Raw genomic sequence first — 18,015 nt, forward strand, 5'->3', positions numbered from 1 at the left:
GTGCAGTCTCCTTCTATGCAGAGATTCAAAACCCACCTGCACTTTGTGATCCTGTACAACCTGCTCTGAGTGACCCTGCTTTAGCCGAGGGGTTGGTCTAGATGATCTCCAGAGGTCTTTTCCAACCCTCAACATTCTATGATTCTGTGAAATCTGAATGATGATTTAATGATAGACCATTCAGAAAAAAATGAAGCACTTCTTGGAGTAGAAGCCCTTAGAAGGGGCATGGGCCTCTGATTTCTGCTACAGACAGGTTAAGAAGTTTGGAAAGATCACTTTCCTTCACAGAACACGTTCCAGGATCTGGTTGTGCCTACCCATTTTCAGAAGCATAAAACAGCACATTGGGGTATCCAATGTCACCTCTTCCTGCCTTCCCAATATGACTGCTGTGAATCATACTTGCCCCTTCTCTTCCCTTTTTTCCAAAGGTAGAGACCGAGCTGCACTGAGTGCTCTGGATGTCAATGAAAGCTCCTGCCCTGCAGGAAAAAAAACATGCCTGGCTGTCCTTAATCCCTATCTTCTGTGCACAGATTATTCTTTTACAGCTTCAATGCACTTGTCATAGTCACTGTGCAAACTAAACAACATCTTTTCACTAGTAAATACTGTAATTGGCCTGAAGTATAAATCAGGGAAGGGGGAGGATTGCAAACCATTCCTTAGATTGCAAGCCATACCAGAGCTGTAAGGTGTATAGTCTTCATTGGCCTCCTGAATAATGTCAGGAATGCTTGTGGGCTTTTTCATTAGAGTAGTAGTCTGCTCCTGAACAAGACACAAAGCACTCTGTGCCCTAAGGAAAGTTATGTGGCAGAAGCTGAGGTTCTTGGAAAGCAATAGTGAGCAGTGCCAGCAATACATGGTGGATCAAATGTTTCTAGGGTCTCACATTACTTCTCTGTGAAATCAAACTGACCTGCTGGCTTTAAAGGAGCATAGAATGTAAGGAAAGTTCTCAGGTAAAATACTGCTTTGTAAACTAAATGCACCTTCTTCATCACTATTGCTTGGCACCCCAGCATGTAACTATAACCTCCAGCTGCATTAGGCAATGAGACACTAATTCTCCAGTATCATTTGCTATGTTGGCCACTAAGTAAATGCTGAATTACTCCTGCTTCTGCCAATGTTTGGTTACTCAAAAAGGTTCTTTTGAACGCAATACCCTTCACCTCTCCTATGAGGAAAGGCTGAGACAGTTGTGGTTGTTCACATGGAGAAGAGAAGTGACAGCTTATTGCAGCCTTTCTGTACTTAGAAGGAGCCTAGAAGAAAGCTTGGGACAGTTGTTTTAGCAGGGCCTGTTGTGACAGGACAAGGGGTGATGGTTTTAAACTATGAGAGGTGAGATTTCAACTAGATACAAAGAAGATCTTTTTGACGCTGAGGGTAGTGAAACACTGTCCCAGGTTACCCAGAGAGGTGGTAGAAGCCACATCCCTGACATGTTCCTGATCAGGCTGGATGGGTCTCTGAGCAGCCTGATTCAGCTGCAGATGCCCCTGCTCACTGCAGGGGGGTTGGTTTCGAGAACCTTTAAAGGTTCCTTCTAACCCAAACTATTCTATGGTTCAGTTCCAGAGGTGTACTTTTGTTGTTGTTTTTGTTTCTGTTTTCACCAAGAATGGTGTTTCAGCCTTAAGTGGAGAACCAGACTAAAGCCTTGCAATACTTAGAAACCATCAAGCTGTAGCCCTTGACTTGTTTGGAACTATCAGAGTAGTATGCTTTTGGATTACTCGCTCTGGTGTGGAATTTCACTCTCTGGGTTTATATTATCATGCTTCATTGCAAAAGCCTGGTGAAAACTGAGTCTGAATATGACTGCACTCTCCAAATATGCCTCCCCAAAGCTGACATCTTTGCTTTTCTTATCTGGTTACATTTAAAGCTGCTGACACTTTTATGTAGAATTTAGTTCCATCTACCTGAAAGCACAGATCAAATGAGGGTGTGTTCTGCAGGAAACAAGCACAGCTGCTGTAACTTATTTGCCCAGGTGGTTAGAAAACAGCACACAATATTGTGTTAGTCGTTCTTGTGGTTGAGCTTTTCCAATTAGCATCCCAGAACAAAAAGTTTATATTGAAATGTGTGGTTTAAGCACTGAAGATCAACCTCTCCTATTAAATGCCTTGGCAGGGGCATTTTTGTGTACAAATAGCATCACTGTCAATACTGAAGCCTGTAACAGAATAAAATAATGAGTGTTAGAAAGTGCCCTTCACCACACAGATTGCACATTTCTTTTGGATTCTTACTGTATTTATGGCTTAGCCCATGAGGATCAGAGTGAGCAGAGGTAATGGTGACATCGAATCTATCAGATCAAACATCAGCTTAACTTCCTGCTTAGCAAAAAGAGCACAGGGATTCACTGAAGTGATTTTCTGCTCTGCTAAATGCCATCCCTGCAACGACCTGACTAATCCAAGCTCATTTTGTGCACCAGAGCCTACAAAACGTCTCCCGGCACCTTGTAGCAGTTGTGAAGTCTGTAGTGAAAGATGAACCATAACATAGACCACCTAAGGATCTGTTCCTTTCCTTCCACCTGCCTCTTCTTTGGGGGGCTTTTAAGATCTATCTGGCATTTTGCTCCTACTGAGTCTGGGCATGATTTAGCTTTTATCAGATTGTGGCATCAGCACCATGTAGCAGTAATCTGTGCTGAACACTGAAAAACAATGTGAAAGGACTAAGCTTAAATACCTCTAAATAAAATTCTGATGGAAAAGTCTTCATCTTCTATGAAGTGCTGAGAGCAAACAGGGTGACGTTTGCCCCGATCCAGAAGTCACAAGGTGCTTTAATTACACTGCTTAATGTTCTTGCCCAGTTTTCTACATCAGATGTCTGCATGGTAGTGCTAGGTCGACCAAGCTCAGGTTATTATTCCAAGGACAGGGTGAAAAAACTAACCGTGACCTGGATTATAAAATGTTGACATGAAAGGTCTGCTGCTCCTTGTAAAGAGCGTGGTTTTGTAATTCAAAGAAACCTGATCTCCTGAAAGTGCCCTGCTGGGCCTGCAGCTGACATCATGTTTGTCTGAGCTTTAACAGATTCAACAGAACTAGTATGATTAAAGCAACTTGCAGCTCCCTGTATTTTTGGAACAGAACTGTGGAAAAGACACTTGGAGTTAAAGATGACAGCTCCCCAGAGATCTTGACTTCACCAGATTCGTTCAAAATGAAGTTACAAAACTTAAAGCTATAGCTGAAAAGAATCCAGAGTTTATTTGTGATTCCTTGGTTACCTGTGAAAAATCAGCTATTTTTCTAGCTGTGGTCATTTGGAATCAGTGAGAGAGGTATGTGCCCAGGAGCAAGCCAACTAAGATTGCATTCGTAGCCTCCGATTTAACCTGCTGTAACAGGCTGTGCACGCATTCTTACCCAGCTATAAACACACAGCAGCTGCCTTTCAGCAGCAAATCCTCAGCAGTAAGATGTCCTTGCTCTGTTCAAAGAAGAGCAGGCTTTCAGCTCTGTAACTGCGGAGATGACATTTTATCACAGCCCTCATCGGGAAGCCTATCTGGGAAGGTCCGGAGGGAAACAAGTGCATGTAATTACCGCATATGCAAATACAACAATTGTTATGTATCACTGAGATAATCCTTATCTACAAAGGTCAGCAGGCAGGTGCCAGCTGCGCTGCAGTCGTTCAGAGCCAGTTATATTTCTGCACAAAGACCTTGAGTCTTGCTTTAAAGCAATTACATTTTTTTGCATTCTTTTACCAATACTGTTTGCAATTACTTTAGCAGATTTCAGTGTCTCTCTGCCTTTCACTTCAACCGCTAATCTCAGTCTGCTTCTGAACTCCTTATCTTGATTGTCACTCTTACTGTTTTGTGGAGATACCCTTCTGGAAAACTACTCTTTTGCCTTACAGAATAGCACTGGATTCAACTCCCCAGTGTGAGGCATCCAGTATTGCCTATGTCATTCACTAAGATGTCCTCATTTTGCAGTGATCTCTTCATTTAGCAATGATCTTCTTAGAAATTCCTTCCAAACTGCAAAATCAGCAGTTAATATTATCAGCAACTCCCTGGCATAAAACCCAGACTGTACTTGGCAGAAGTTAAAATAAGAGTGACACATCCAAAAAGACACAATGACCAAAGCATCACCCACTATAAACCCTTAGGAGTAGACTGCATTTCCAACTCAAAGATGCCTTAACCCAGAAAGAGTTACTTTACATTTTAAGATGTTTGTATATGTGCTGAAGGGAATGAGTTTCCTCTAAACATGTGGAACAAACAAGCTAGAGATTCAAAAGATGTTCTGTGTGGCCATGGAGAATTGCAAGGAGGACTCCATCCATAAGGAAGGCAAGCAGCAACATTATGGTATGTCTTCAGTGCACACCTTACCCTGGCCAAGCTTTGCAGTTATCAAGTTTCCTGTACTATGCCCTGCAGACGGGAAAGGAGGGTGGGTGAAAGCTGTAAATCTTGGGCAGCCCTACAGAAGAGTTCTGGCAGAAGTGGCTGCTGGTGGAAGGTGTTGAATCATTGCACCCTGGTGGCGCGGCTCTCTTCAGCCAGAACCACCCGGTTGCTGAGCAGCGTTAGTTTCCTTTGGTAGCTCTGGCTGCAGGAGGGTTGCAGCCACTCACTCCAATTTCCTCCCTAGACAGACAGTCTGTCTGGAAGGCTCTGTGCCAGGGTTCATGCTGGCACAGGGGTTCGGTCCCTAGTTAGGAGGATTTTGTTACTAACGTGTTTGTAATACTGATGCTATGAGTGCTTACAGTACTGTTGTGCTTTTTACAGGAGCTGTGTTTGTTTGCTCCTGCAGAAAGCAGAAGCAGAAAGGATAATTTTTCATGATATGCAGTGAGAAGTGGCAAGCAGCACTTAAAATCTTTTCCTTAGTGTCCTGACCCACTGTGCTGCTTTACCCACAGAGGCTGGCATAAAGAGAACTTGAACTATCGTGTGTTTCTCCTCATTTTGCAAACTGACCAAGTTCCTCTTTCCAGTGTGAGGTTGAACATGTATACATGCTGTAAGACCAAATTGTTAACTAACCCTCTCTTCTGGAGCCTGTCTGACAAAGGGTAGTGAGATATTTTCCTTTTGTAATCTGTTTAAGTAAACGAAATTAAATCTCCTCTTGGCTAGTTTTAAAGATCAAGTCATAAAAGCCTGGAACAGTTCTGTTGTATACATTTCCCTTGGAAAGTATCTCCTGCAGTTTTTCTCTTTGTGAATCAGCTCTGAGACCTCCATTAGAGAATAGTTTATTCCCAACTTCAGTTAATATCCTTCAAATGTGTTGTGTTTGTACACAGTAATTCCTGTGCTCTCAGCTCTCAAAGATTATCGGAGGACAGGACAATGTCTACCTGAAACCAGACACATTTAATTTTGATGTCAGAGTAGGGAAGGGAAAATTATGTGTACAAAATTTATTGTAATAGTTGTGGTCCTTTCCCTTTAGTAAGACTATTCTTGATCTTGTGCTTAAACAGTTGGGTTTGACTTATTTTGTTTTTCCCTGAGTAGTAGATTGCTTAAAAGCAGATTCTTTATTCAGTGCACATTGCAAGCAAAGCTGTCTAAATTCTGATGTCTTTGGGATGATTGTTCACCTTATGTGTTGGGTTATTTAATAATTCCTCTGATGACTGCCACTTGCACACACTAATTGTACTCTTCTTGTTCCTTACCAAGCACGCAGAAGGTAAGGAAAAGGTTTGTGAGATGCTCTTTATCTTATCAGGACTTGAACTATGTTTAGGACGAGGCCATAGGAAACGGTGCAGTCAAAAGCTAACATCATGTAAGCTGGGAGTATTGCCCTTGCATTCTTGGCCACTTTGGGCCAGATCTTGCCCTTCCTAGCATGCATACGGTTGTATTACTTTCTTTTCCTTCCTCTGTTGCCACATGATGCAAGGACTTAGGATATACTTGTGTACAGATCCATCTACAAATGTAAAAGAAGCCTGCCACCTTAATACTCCATCCCTCCCTCTCCTACAGCCACATTAGAAATGTAGCATCAGAGAATGGGTTGGTCTGGAAGGCACAGAATTATTTGGGGTGGAAGGATCCCTTAGAAATCACCTAGTCCAGTCCTCCAGCAAGTAAGCAAGTGAGCAAGTACATATTCATCTAGATCAGGTTGCTCAGAGCTCCAAACATCCTGAACTGAAAGGTGTCCGGGGATGGGGTATCTACCACCTCTCTGGGCAACCTAGGCTAGTGTTTTACCACCCTCACTGTAAAACATTTCTGTCTTGTATCTAGTCTGAATCTCCCTTCTTTTAGTTTAAAATCATTACCATTTGTCCTATCACAACAGACCCTGTTAAAAAGTCTCTCCCATCTGTCTTCTAGGCCCCTTTTGAGTACTGAAAGGCTACCGCAGGGTCTCCCTGGAGCCTTCTCTTCTCCAAGATGATCAACCCCAACTCTCTTGGCTTTCCTTCATAAAAGAGGTTTTCCCATCCTTTTCTGGCCTTCTCTGGACCCACTCAAACAGATCCTGTGCTGAGGCTTCCAGAGCTGTGTGCAACACTGCAGGTAAGGTCCAGGCCATTCAGCTTACTCTTCTGGTATCACTGTATTTGCATGCAAAATACCCCTGACTTGAGGCATTTCTATGTAAAGAGATGCAAAGTACTTCCCTGCAGTTCAGTCTGCACTAATCTTTGAAATGGGAGTGGAGGAGGATGAAAAGCAGCAGCCATAGCTCTCTCTCTCTTAAACACAGTTCTATACAAATGTGGCCACACTGCTTCCAGATCCAGGCAAAAGGGTGTAGCACTGTGTGGCCTTCTCAAGCTCCTATCAGCTAGGTGCTCTATATATCCAAACAACAAAATATTCCCCTCCTGAAATGAGGAGGTTTCTTACAGCAGATTGCAGAGGGAAGCTGAGCCCAGACATAGTGACTAAGGTCATCCTTTGAGTGGGAGAGCACACTTCCTATTCTCACCTGAATCTTCTCCCCTGCGCTTAAAACCATCGAGTATCACAGCAGCCCACTTGGACAGAAACAGAAGAATTCTTCTTGACTGGGTGTTAAATACTGGCTCAGTCAAGCATTTCTTTGGTTTGATTTGTTGGGTGTTTTGGGATGTTTTGAGGTGTTTGGGGGTTTGTTTGTTGAGTTGCTTTTTGGTTGGTTTGGGTTTGGGGTGGGTTTTTTGTTTGGTTTGGTTTTTTTTGGGGGGTGCTGTTTGTTTGGAGGTTTTTTCCACTTAGGTTTATTTAATCAGCTAGAGCTCACAAATCTAGTAAATCAAATCTTTCTCCTGCTGGTCATATTATATTGCATGCAAAGCACTGTGGGCAGGTAGCCAGAAAAATAACAAAGCCACCTTGAAAGTATTTCTCTCTGGCAACACTTTCTATTTCTCATTGCTGACTATCTTAAAGTACACTGAATCTTCCAGCGTGTTTTAAACTGCTGGTGAACTAAACTTTGCAAGTAAGCTTATCTCTCTTTTCCACTTGGAGAAACCAAAACCCAAAGCAGTTATAAATAGAATTTGGAGGCTTCTTTGTGTTTTGAGCACTACTCAAGCCCTGGGATCCACTGAAGACAAGAAGGGTATTCAGAGAGTATGATGCTGTCTCTTGTGAATGTGGCTGTGTGACTTACCTGCTAACATAAGGTTGGACTGGAAAGAGGTGATGTGTGTCCTGATTGCTGGTTGTGTGCTGCAGATACAATGCTGGCTTTTTCTCTCTTCAGAAGCAGTGCTGTTGAAGAGACAGGCAGTACTGAAAACAGCACCAATATGCTTTCAGAAGAACTTTGGGGTGTGATTGGATCACACCCAGACTGCATATGTACTGCTTTAACAATTGCAAGTGTCAGTTGTTCCATGACCTTGGTTTTCTTTTCATCAGAGCAGTGGGATCCCCTTGCTGTAGGCATGAGTAGATTACTTTTTTTCCTGCTTTATTCAGCAACCTACAGGTGGATATTTTTGGAAAGCATAACTGTGTGGTAATGTGAACTCAGCAGTGTTGTTCTCGGACTCTTACTACAAGGAAGACATTGAGGTGTTGGAGTGGGTCCAGAGAAAGGCAACAAAGCTGATGAAGGGTCAGGAGAACAAGGCTTGTGAGGTTGATTAGTCTGGAAAAAAGGGCACCCATGGGAGACCTTCTCACTCTCTACAACTACCTGAAAGGAGGTTGTAGTGAGGTCTATGTAGGTCTCTTCTCCCTAGTAACAAGTGATACAAGGAGAGGAAATGGCGTCAAGTTGCACCAGGGAAGGATAAGGTTGGATGTTACAAGAAAGTTCTTCCCCAAAAGGCCTATGAAACACTGGAAGAGGCTCCACAGGGATGTGGTTGAGCCACCATCCCCAGAGGTGTTTAAAAGAGCATAGACATGATGCTTAGGGACACAGTTTAACACCAGGCTTGGCTGAGTTAGATACTGGTTGGGCTTTTTGATCTTCTAGGTCTTTTCCAACCAAAACAATTCCATGATTCTATGTGTATATGATCAGCTTGGACTATGAACCAGGAGAGAAAAATCTGAAGGGACTTACAAGAATTCAGAGGCTTGTTAAAGCAGCTTGAAAATTCCAGGAATTCAGATGGGTACCTCACATGGAAAAAACTGCAAATTAACCAGTAAATTAAAACCAAGACAGGGATCAGATTTTGAATGCCAGAGAGTTGTGGCAGGACTGGAGGAACCAGGGGAGATTGAAAAATTATGGCAACACAGTTGTGCTCTTTTAAAAAAGGAAAGGAGATGCCCTCAGAAGTATTATCTAAGGTAGGCTGTATTGATGAAATGGACAATCAGGCTACACAAATCAGCACTATGAACATGTAGGTGTAATTGGAACTGAGTAAGATGAGATAAAACTGTCCTGAACCACAGAGGAACAAAAATACTGACAGAAAGGAAGCATTTCTTCCCTAAGGCAAGAAGAAACACCTGTAACAGTTCTGGAACTCATAATGATAGTTGTCAGGTGAAAAGAAGATATGATCAGAGCAGGTAATTTCACCATTCGGCACTGATGGGAGGTGCACTGAAATCAAAGACTTATTCCCAGGTTACTTCAACAGATCATTGAGGGAAGAACCTACTTAGGAATTGACTGTGGTACTGCAGAGCAGCGGAATGATTTGTGAGTAGAACAGCTGCCCTGGGCGGGGGGGATGGACAAGAAGTTGTGAGGAAATGTCCTGCTTTGTGATTCTTGCTGATGGTGTCCTCCTCTCTGCACAAAAGCACATTGACTGAGGAGCAAAATCAAGTGAGATTCTCCACCCCTCTACTGTGGCCTAGTGAGGCCATATCTGGAGTAGTGTATCCACTTCTGGGCTACCCAGTTCAAGAGAGACAAGGAGCTACTGGAGAGATTATAGTGGAGGGCTATTAAGATAATTGGGGGACTGGAACATCTCTCAGAGGAGGAAAGGCTGAGAGACCTCGGGCTGTTTAGCCTGGAGAAGAGAAGAACAGGAGAGGATCGTCTCAATGGTTATCAATAACTAAAGGGTGGATGTGCCAGTTTGAAGCTAGCTAGAAAGTTTTGGTGAGGATTAGATCACAAACTATGAAAGGGAAACAATGGTGATGTCTGCTTCACTCATAGACTTGCTGAGAGGTATAAGAGCAAGAATCCAAACATAGAAAAGGGAGTTGCTCTTTGTCTGGGCTGAGGGCTGCATTTCACCCTCTGTCTCTCTGATTAATCCACCTGCTTCCTAACCCCCCCACCAAGGCCAACCCTCCATTCTTCCTTGGGGTACAAGGCAATATCTGGGGTAAGGTAGAGAGAGGGGTGGGAGAAGGTGGAAAGGTGGTTGGGAGCCCCTCCTGGAGACTCAGGTTTCAGGGAGGGCTGTTGTGTTTCTGTATGACCTTTTACCTTGTATATTTCTGGTTATACTGTAAACATCTGCTTGTATATTGTGCCAGCTGTAAATATAAGCTTCATTCAAATTTCCAGAGCTGGCTGAGTCTAGTCTGGGGGATTTCCAAAGTGTGTGTGGGGTGGGGGGGGGGAACACCCAAACCATCACAGTGGAAGTGAAGAGGGTAGGGCCAGTCTTTTTTCAGTGTTGATCAGTGACAGGACAAGGGGCAAGAGGCACAAAGTTGAACACAGGAAATGCCAAGTAAACATAAGAAAAAAACTTCTTTCCTGGAACAGGCTGTAGAGAAAGATTACGGAGTCTTTGGAGAGATTCCAAGCCTTCCTGGTCATGATTCTGGGCAACTTGCTCTTAGTGAACTTGTTTTAGCAGGGAGCTTGATCTAGGTGATGCCCAGAGATCACTTCCAACCCCAACCATAATGGGATTCCGTGATTCCTTGGAGAGATGGAGCTCAGCATTAACAGTCCTTGCAGGTATCACTAACTGTGCAGGCTGAAGTTAGAGGTGTTTCAACAAAATTTAGATATTTTGAAACTGCTTTTTCCTGAATGCTGAACTGTACAAGAGCTGCAAACGTGTGTTGCAAAGTGGACATGCCAGTGCTTAGGACTGCATACACAAGCTATGCATTAAAAGCCTGTATGCTGCCTGCAGAGTAACATATTATGTGAAGGTTAAAGTAAAAATAGTTCCATCAACAGATTTCTCCACTAAAACTCCAGTGCCTCCAAACAATGAAAAAATGAAAATAGGATATTTCAAAACTAATAACTTGACAATATCCTTCCTAGCTAATGACTTGAGCATATGAGAAACTTGATGTGGCTGTCATGCGTCGAGTAAGCTTTTTGCCTTTTTAGCAAAGCAACATTTTTGAACATGACACTGAAGAGAGCAAAGGACCAAGGGTTATTCCCCACTTTATTCCTAACTGCTGAGGGGAACAGTGAAGCAAGTTTCATCCACGGTTTGAAAGATAGTTGTTTCTCCTAGCCTGTTCCAAATGTTTCCTGATGGAGGGTGATGAAGCTGGTGAAAGGCCTGGAACACAAACCCTATGAGAAGAGGCTGAGGGAGCTGAGGTTGTTTAGCCTGGAGAAGAGGAGGCTCAGGGGAGACCTCATTGCTGTCTACAACTACTTGAAGCGAGATTGTAGCCAGGTGGGGGTTGGTCTCTTCTTCCAGGTAACCAGCAACAGAACAAGGGGGCACAGTCTCAAGTTGTGCCGGGGAAAATATAGGCTGGATGTTAGGAGGAAGTTCTTCACAGAGTGAGTGATTGGCATTGGCATGGGCTGCCCAGGGAGGTGGTGGAGGCACCGTCCCTGGAGGTGTTGAAGAAAAGCCTGGATGAGGCACTTAGTGCCATGGTCTGGTTGATTGGACAGGGCTGGGTGCTAGGTTGGACTGGATGATCTTGGAGGTCTCTTCCAACCTGGTTGATTCTATGATTCTATTCTATGGCAGTTCTCAAAGGTAATTTCTTGCTTTCAATCAGCTTAAAAGGGGAAATACAAATAATAGTAACAACTTAGACAATGTAGACTTCATGAGAACTTGATAATGTTCCTAATCATAAGAAAAGCTTCCTTTAGATGTGTTCAAAGAGAAAAAAAAACCCCAAAACTTCTATAAATAGCAGTGGAGTTGATGTTATCAGTAGCCTTGACTTAAAACTGCTTTGTGTGTAAGAGTGTGCACTCATATATGCCTGTGTGTGTCTGTGAAAAGGACAGGAGAAAGCTTTCCTTTTCTCGCTGGTAATATTGTTTAAAACAAACACGTGACTTGGTCTTGGTCTTTTCAGCACTGCAGACTTAAATGCTAAAGACACAAATTTAGATCCCAGTTTCGAGATCTTTGGGCAAGAGTTTATTTATGGCAGCCCTTCAGAAGGCTTTCAGTCAGTTTTCTCAAGATGGGTCCAATCTGTAAGGCTTTTAAATACAGCAGAGCTACTGGTTAGAGGTGTCTTTTACAGAGAGAGAGCCTGACGCTACTAAGCAGATTTTTCCATTCAGAACTTCAGTTAAAAAGATTCTGACTCCAGCTTCTAAATACGCACAGATGCTGTGCTGAAACAACGATACAAATAAAGCCACGACAGCGGGAGAGGGATGGTACCTGTGACTGCAGAGTCCTGTGGGCAGCCTGCAGCCGAGGAGATCTTCAGCACCGCGCTGCTCCATCTACTGGTGTGTGGGAGAAGGCTCTGTGCACCTCCACCTCCTGCAGCCTGGGAAGCCGGTTCTCAAATGCTTTTTTTGGGTATCTTAGATCAACCTGTGAGGCTGTTTTCACGCTGAGGAGACTGGCGATATTTAGCCCGTGATATCACCTTACTTCCTTCCTCTCCTACATGGCTGTCAAGGCGTCTTCATCCATCATCGAGACTTGGGGCTGAGATCACATTTCAGCCTTTTAAGAGCTGGGATTACGAGACCAAGGATCTCTGAATGACCCAGTTCTCAAACCACAACTAGCTGTGGTTGCCAATTCTTCTGATTGAGTAGTAACTGCTGGGTGTAAAATGATGGTTGAGAAGGGGGGCAAGCACGCAGAAATCTATTGCTAACATCTGAGGTATTCATTTACTATCTGCACTTGGTAATGCCTTGTCAGTGACTTAAATCATGGGCTAAAAGAACCCTTTGAAGCAGGGATGAAATGTCTGGATATTTGAACAGTGCTGGGATTATCCATTCAGCACAACCAGAGCCTGAACAGACCTTTAGCTGCAGTGCCAGTCCACCTGCATGGCTAGTGCTGCTTAGAAAACCACAAGTGGAAATTTTGTTCTTCAAGGGGATTAAAACATGTTGTTTGCATTTTGAGTTCTTTTACTATGCCAAAAAGCTGATTTTATGATGCAAAAAAAATTAACTCCTTGTTTCAAAACGTGCTATTAGAGGCAGTTTAGTGCTGATTATTTTCCTAAAAAGACATGACTTAAGGGATCAGTTCCACTTTCCAAGTGGAAAATGATTCAGCCAGGGGCTCTTCAATCACATTTATCATTATTTCTTCAAGTCCTAAAGGCAACAGTAGAACTTAATAGGAGCTTATGTAGACATATTCTAATCTTTCATGGGGCAGAGAAGCTAAGCTGACCCCAATTTTCCACCTGTAAAACTAATTTTCTTTGACCAAAACTGGGGTTTACAGCTGGCTCCTTGCAGTGCTCCACGTTCATACAGCAATCTCCCAGCTACTGTGAGGGTAACAGGCAGCAGGAGTTAGGCTGGGAGGAAAGTGAGATCGTCTGGAATAAACATTAGTCCATGTGTAAATTTTCAGGTGTTCCTCATGGACTTCTTCATTGGTGTGTTTGAACTTGTGAAGGCTGTAAGGCTGTAATGATGGCTAAGTGCTGGTTGTCAGACAGTCCACACTTAGTTTGCCTCTGGTGCCTCCAGCTGTGAGGGGGGGTGGCCATTGGGTGCCACTGGCCAATGGGGTGGCCACCCTCAGTGAAGAGGACCCCAGTTGACAATATCTGCACTCTGGCCCTGGCATACCACATTGGAGTGGAAATGTTGGTTTTATCTGTACATGAACATTGGAGGCTGACCTTGATGTCACTGCTGTTGCTATGTACGTAGCTGCCTACGAAGCTCACTGTAATCCCCCCGGGGAGTTAATGCTCTCAGCCTTCCCATGGCAACACCTCCTGGGTGTGAGATCTTGATGAGGAAAAAAACACTGGCCGGTATGAAGTTACAGTAGGGAGGAGTTAATTCTGGCTGTTTTCTGCTGCATTCTGTTCCTCCAGTGCTGTGCTGCTGGGAAACGTCACAGCCATGTGTTCTGTTGGAGTACAGCTGATCTTGATCTTCTCCACAGTAGCTTGTATGGGGCTGTGTTTCAGATCTGTAATGAAAAGTGTTAATAACACAGGAATGTTTTAGCTCTCTCTGAGCAGTGCTTGCCTTTTCTGCTCCTCACACCACCCCACCAGCAAGTAGGCTGGGGATGCACAAGAAGCCAGGAGGGCACACAGCTGGGAAAACTGACTCCAGCTGACCAAAGGGATATATCAGACCGTATGACCTCATGCTCAGCATAAAACGCTGTGGAAGAAGCGGGGCTTCCCAAGTCACCACCACATGCAGTGGAGCCCAGCTTTCTTGGAGGTGAACACCTGCCTCATGATGGGAAGTAGTGAATGAATTCCTTGTGCTTTGCTTGTGTGCGTGGCTTTTACCTTAAACTATCTTTACCTCAAGTGTTCTCATTTTTTCCCCTTGCAATTCTCTCCCCCATCCCACCAGGGGAGAGTGAATGAGCAGCTGTGTGGGGCTTAATTGCCAGCTGGGGTTAAACCATGACACCACACACCATCTCTTTTTGCTTTGAGGTCAATACTTCAACAGTATTTTCCTTGATAATCCAGTTAGCCCTGTACAAAAGTGTATTTCAGATTTGTATCCAACTCACCTGGTGGATGATGGACTAAGGAGCAAGTTAAATAAGTGAGATGAATTACGTCCCCTTGCAAAGTGAGTCCCTGCCCTTTTATCCTTTCTGCATTGTCAGCAAAGCTTCTTCAAGTTCCTCATTTGTGTTTCACCAGAAAGTCTTCAATTAATTTGCTGAGGTTCGATAACCATTTTTAGTGTCTTAGGCAGAGTTTCAGTGGAAGCTTGCCTGTGATTTTGATGGATCTCTCTTGGGAAGGGAGCCAGGAAGATCCTACGGGATCTACAAAGTTAGTGCTGTGCTCCTGCAGTCCTGCTGCTCAAAACCATCAGCCCTGCCTGGGGAAGGCCTAGCAGGTTTCCAAGGTCTCTGCCTCTTAAAGGATGCACCCCAGTGACTCTTACAATAGTCTGTAGGTTAGAGCAATACTACTTGGAGCCTCTATGTGAAGGAGTTTTCTGTACCTCTGTTGTAAAACAGAAGCTTTGTGAAAAGTGTTTTAGCAAGCTGGACACAAGTGATTCAAAGTCAGTATTCCCAGCATCATTCCTTGATCCTGGCCTATCAAGTGGTCTTGCTGACATCTGTCAGTAGGTTGCAACAAGGTTTATAAACCAAAATGTTCTCATAATGTTAGTTTTCATTTAATCTGGGAGTGTCCCCTGGATCATAGTTGTTCCTGAGGCATTAGTCTACAACAAAAGCATAAATTTAAGTGTTTCTTTAAGCAGGAGGAAAAATGCTTTTTCTCAAAGTTCAGCGTGCAGAAGTTAAGAAGAACACACAACTGTTTCTACATACTTTATTGGCTGCTTCTCATTCAAACAGAAACAACATGCCGTTTTCTCACTGCATGCTACTCCAAGTATGGAACAATTCTGCTCTAAACATTAACCTCTGCTGTGTAACAAGCAGGACAGTTTTCTGTGAGGGGATTGCAGAAAGAAGGAAAGCCCTTCCCATTGGTTTGAGTTGGAACAGAACTAACTGTTCAGTGATTTTATTTTTCAGCTCAGCCTCTGCTCAGTAAGGGCACTTTGTGAAGTTGAGGGCATGTTTTCCCTGACAATGGCTGCTTCTGGCAGTGATAATGCTGATGTTTGGAGTTACTACCAAGGACTAGGGTGCAGAAAGGCTCTTGCTTAGACTTGCTCCTGTGCAGATCAAGGTCATTGCTAGATTTTCTGTACCACATTGGGATGCAGTAAGAAGTGGCACCTGCAGGGCGGAGGAAAATAGGTGACCCTAAGGGATTCCATCCAATCTACACCACATTCAGTACAAAGATGAGGGATCATAAGGGGTTAATCTCCTTCTTCTTGCAGGTGTCCAAGGAGGACTCTGTCTACTCTGCCTTTGATCGCAATCCATGTGTTCCTGATTCCAGTTCTCATCTGACACCGAGTCCAGTCTGGGACTTTTTCAGTGCCTGTCCACGGCATCACTGGCGACAGCAAGGTAACTGCCAGCAGGGCTTAGGCTCTGTATTGGTTTTGTATCTATTTGTATCTATTTCATTTTACTGTTATTGTTTTCTTTCCCAACCCATCAGTTTCTTTCCTTTATCCCCTTTCTCTGTAGGAAAGGAAATGGGTTAACAGAGAGCTTTTGTCACTCACTTAGTGGCTGTCCCAGTCCCAACCCTTGACATTCTCAAGACCATAAAACAGGGACCTGACCCAACAGCTGGCTTCTTTCTCCATCGTGATGATCCTGAGCTTAATCAGTCGAACCCAGAGCCCTCTGGAGAGTCGTTCACTGTGAGTGTCTCCATTGCCTGGCTTGATACCTATTTGTAGAAATGCCAAGCATTGTCAGCTGCAGACAAAAGGCTTTGGGAGCAGTCCACTGAACCAAGCATCCCACAATAGCCTATCTGAAAAAAATCAGGTCACTGGCATCAAGCAGGATATTAGTCAATTTATGTGTTATGGCTCTTCACCTATAAATTGCAAATTATATTGCAAATTACCTCTTCAACCCCCTACATCAAAGAATGCTGACATAAAATTCTAGCAAGTGCTGTTGAAGACAGGCCAAGGAGGAAATGTGGCACTAAATATGGTGTAAGGACACATATTTAAGCATAGGGGAAGCAATTGCACCGTGCACCCTGTGCTCTGAAAGAAACAATGTTGGGCTTAAAAGATTGCATTTTTCTATTATCCTAAACAGGAGAACTAAGCACGGTTACTGAATTGCTTTTGGGCTCAAAGGAACAGGCAGAACTATTACTCTGCCTTAGTAAAGCCCTACACAGTAGTGTGTCCAGGTCTAGGCTCCCTAGTTCAAGAGTGACAGCTACTGGAGAGACTCCATCAGAGGCTGTGGAGATGTTAAGAGGACTGCAGTATTTCTCATGAGGAAAGGCTGCAAGACCTGGGGTTGTTTAGCCCGGAGAAGAGAAGACAGAGATCTTCTCGATGCTTATCGGTATCTAAAGGGCATGTATCAAGATGGGGACACACCCTTTTCAGCAGTGCCCACAAGGGCCAGTGGGCACAACCTAGAACACAGAAGTTCCACCAACACGCAAGAAAAAGTCTCTTTCTTGTGAAGGTGTAAGTGCACTGCACAGACTGCCCAGAGAGGTTGTGGAGCCTGCTTCCCTGGAGAGAATTCAAAACCCACCCAGACATTGCAGTCCTGAGCACTCTGCTCTAAGTGAGCCCGCTTTAGCAGGACGATTGAACTAGAGCATCCCAGAGGTCCCTTCCAAGGCACACCACGCTGGGATTCTGTTCCCCAGCGCTGCCTGGGTGCTGCCTCTGGATGCAAGGCCCCTGCTTCGCGCGGTGCTGCACTCCTGCTCAGACAGCTGCAGCCTCCTCAGGCAACTTCACCTCTGCCCCCGGCCCCACCTCGGCGCTCACCGCGGGCTCCTCACCCCCCAGCAGCCGCATCCTCCCTCAGCGGTCAGCGGCCTGCCACGGTGCTAACAAAGTTTTGCCGCTGCGTGGAAAAGCTGCTGCCGTTTCGCCTCTCGGTGCCGACGCCGGGTGGGCAGCCCGGGGAGCGGCAGGCCCCTCCCGGACGGAGGTGCGAGACCCCCAACAACCTCACCCCAGCCCCGCGACGGCGAGCGGCCGCCAGCGCGCGGGGTGGCGCCGCGGTCACGTGGGGTACGCCCGTCCCTGCGGCCAGAGCCAATCGGGGAGAAGCGCGCAGCTCGCGCACCGCCTAACGGTCACCGGGGCCCCGCCCCCTGCCCCGCCCGCCGGGACGGGACCGGGGCGGGGGCAGCCCTGTGAGGGAGGGTGGGGCCTGGCGGGCGCCCCTCCCATGGCCCAGGTGGTGCCGCTGGCCGGGGTGACGATGTCGCTGGCCGGGGTGACGATGCCGCTGGCGGGGCGGCGGCTGCTGCTGCGCCCCATGGAGAAGGAGGTGGCGGTGGTGGGGTCCGAGCGGGCCTGCTCGCAACTCGAGGCCGCCCTGCCCTGCCCCTGAGCCGCGGGGAAGCGCCAGTGGCCTGCCTGCCCGCCCGCTCAGCGTCCTCTCCCCCGGCCCCGGCCGCCATCTCACCCCCTCGGTTCTCGATGTCTCCCTCGCGGCGCGAAGGCTCCTTCGCCGCCTCCCCGCCCTTTTGCTCCTCGCTGCCGCAGCCGTGCCGCTCCGCGGTCTGGTGGCGAGAGGCGTCCGGCCTCCCGTCGTCAGGCTGTCGCTGCCGCCCGTCCCCCGTCCCACCCGGTTGAGGAG

General features: G+C 45.6%; 1 long non-coding RNA gene across 1 annotated transcript in view; it reads left to right on the plus strand.

Annotated features, from left to right (window-relative positions):
* LOC135184810 (uncharacterized) overlaps positions 1 to 16,076 on the plus strand; it is a 34,545-nt gene extending 18,469 nt beyond the window's left edge. The window contains exons 2-4 of the long non-coding RNA XR_010306189.1: positions 6,374 to 6,559; positions 15,645 to 15,777; positions 15,901 to 16,076. This is a non-coding gene — a long non-coding RNA (uncharacterized LOC135184810). The remainder of the gene's footprint in view (positions 1 to 6,373; positions 6,560 to 15,644; positions 15,778 to 15,900) is intronic.
* Positions 16,077 to 18,015: the final 1,939 nt, after the last annotated feature.

Source organism: Pogoniulus pusillus, chromosome 21 (genome assembly GCF_015220805.1).
Source record: "Pogoniulus pusillus isolate bPogPus1 chromosome 21, bPogPus1.pri, whole genome shotgun sequence".
Taxonomy (NCBI): domain Eukaryota; kingdom Metazoa; phylum Chordata; class Aves; order Piciformes; family Lybiidae; genus Pogoniulus; species Pogoniulus pusillus.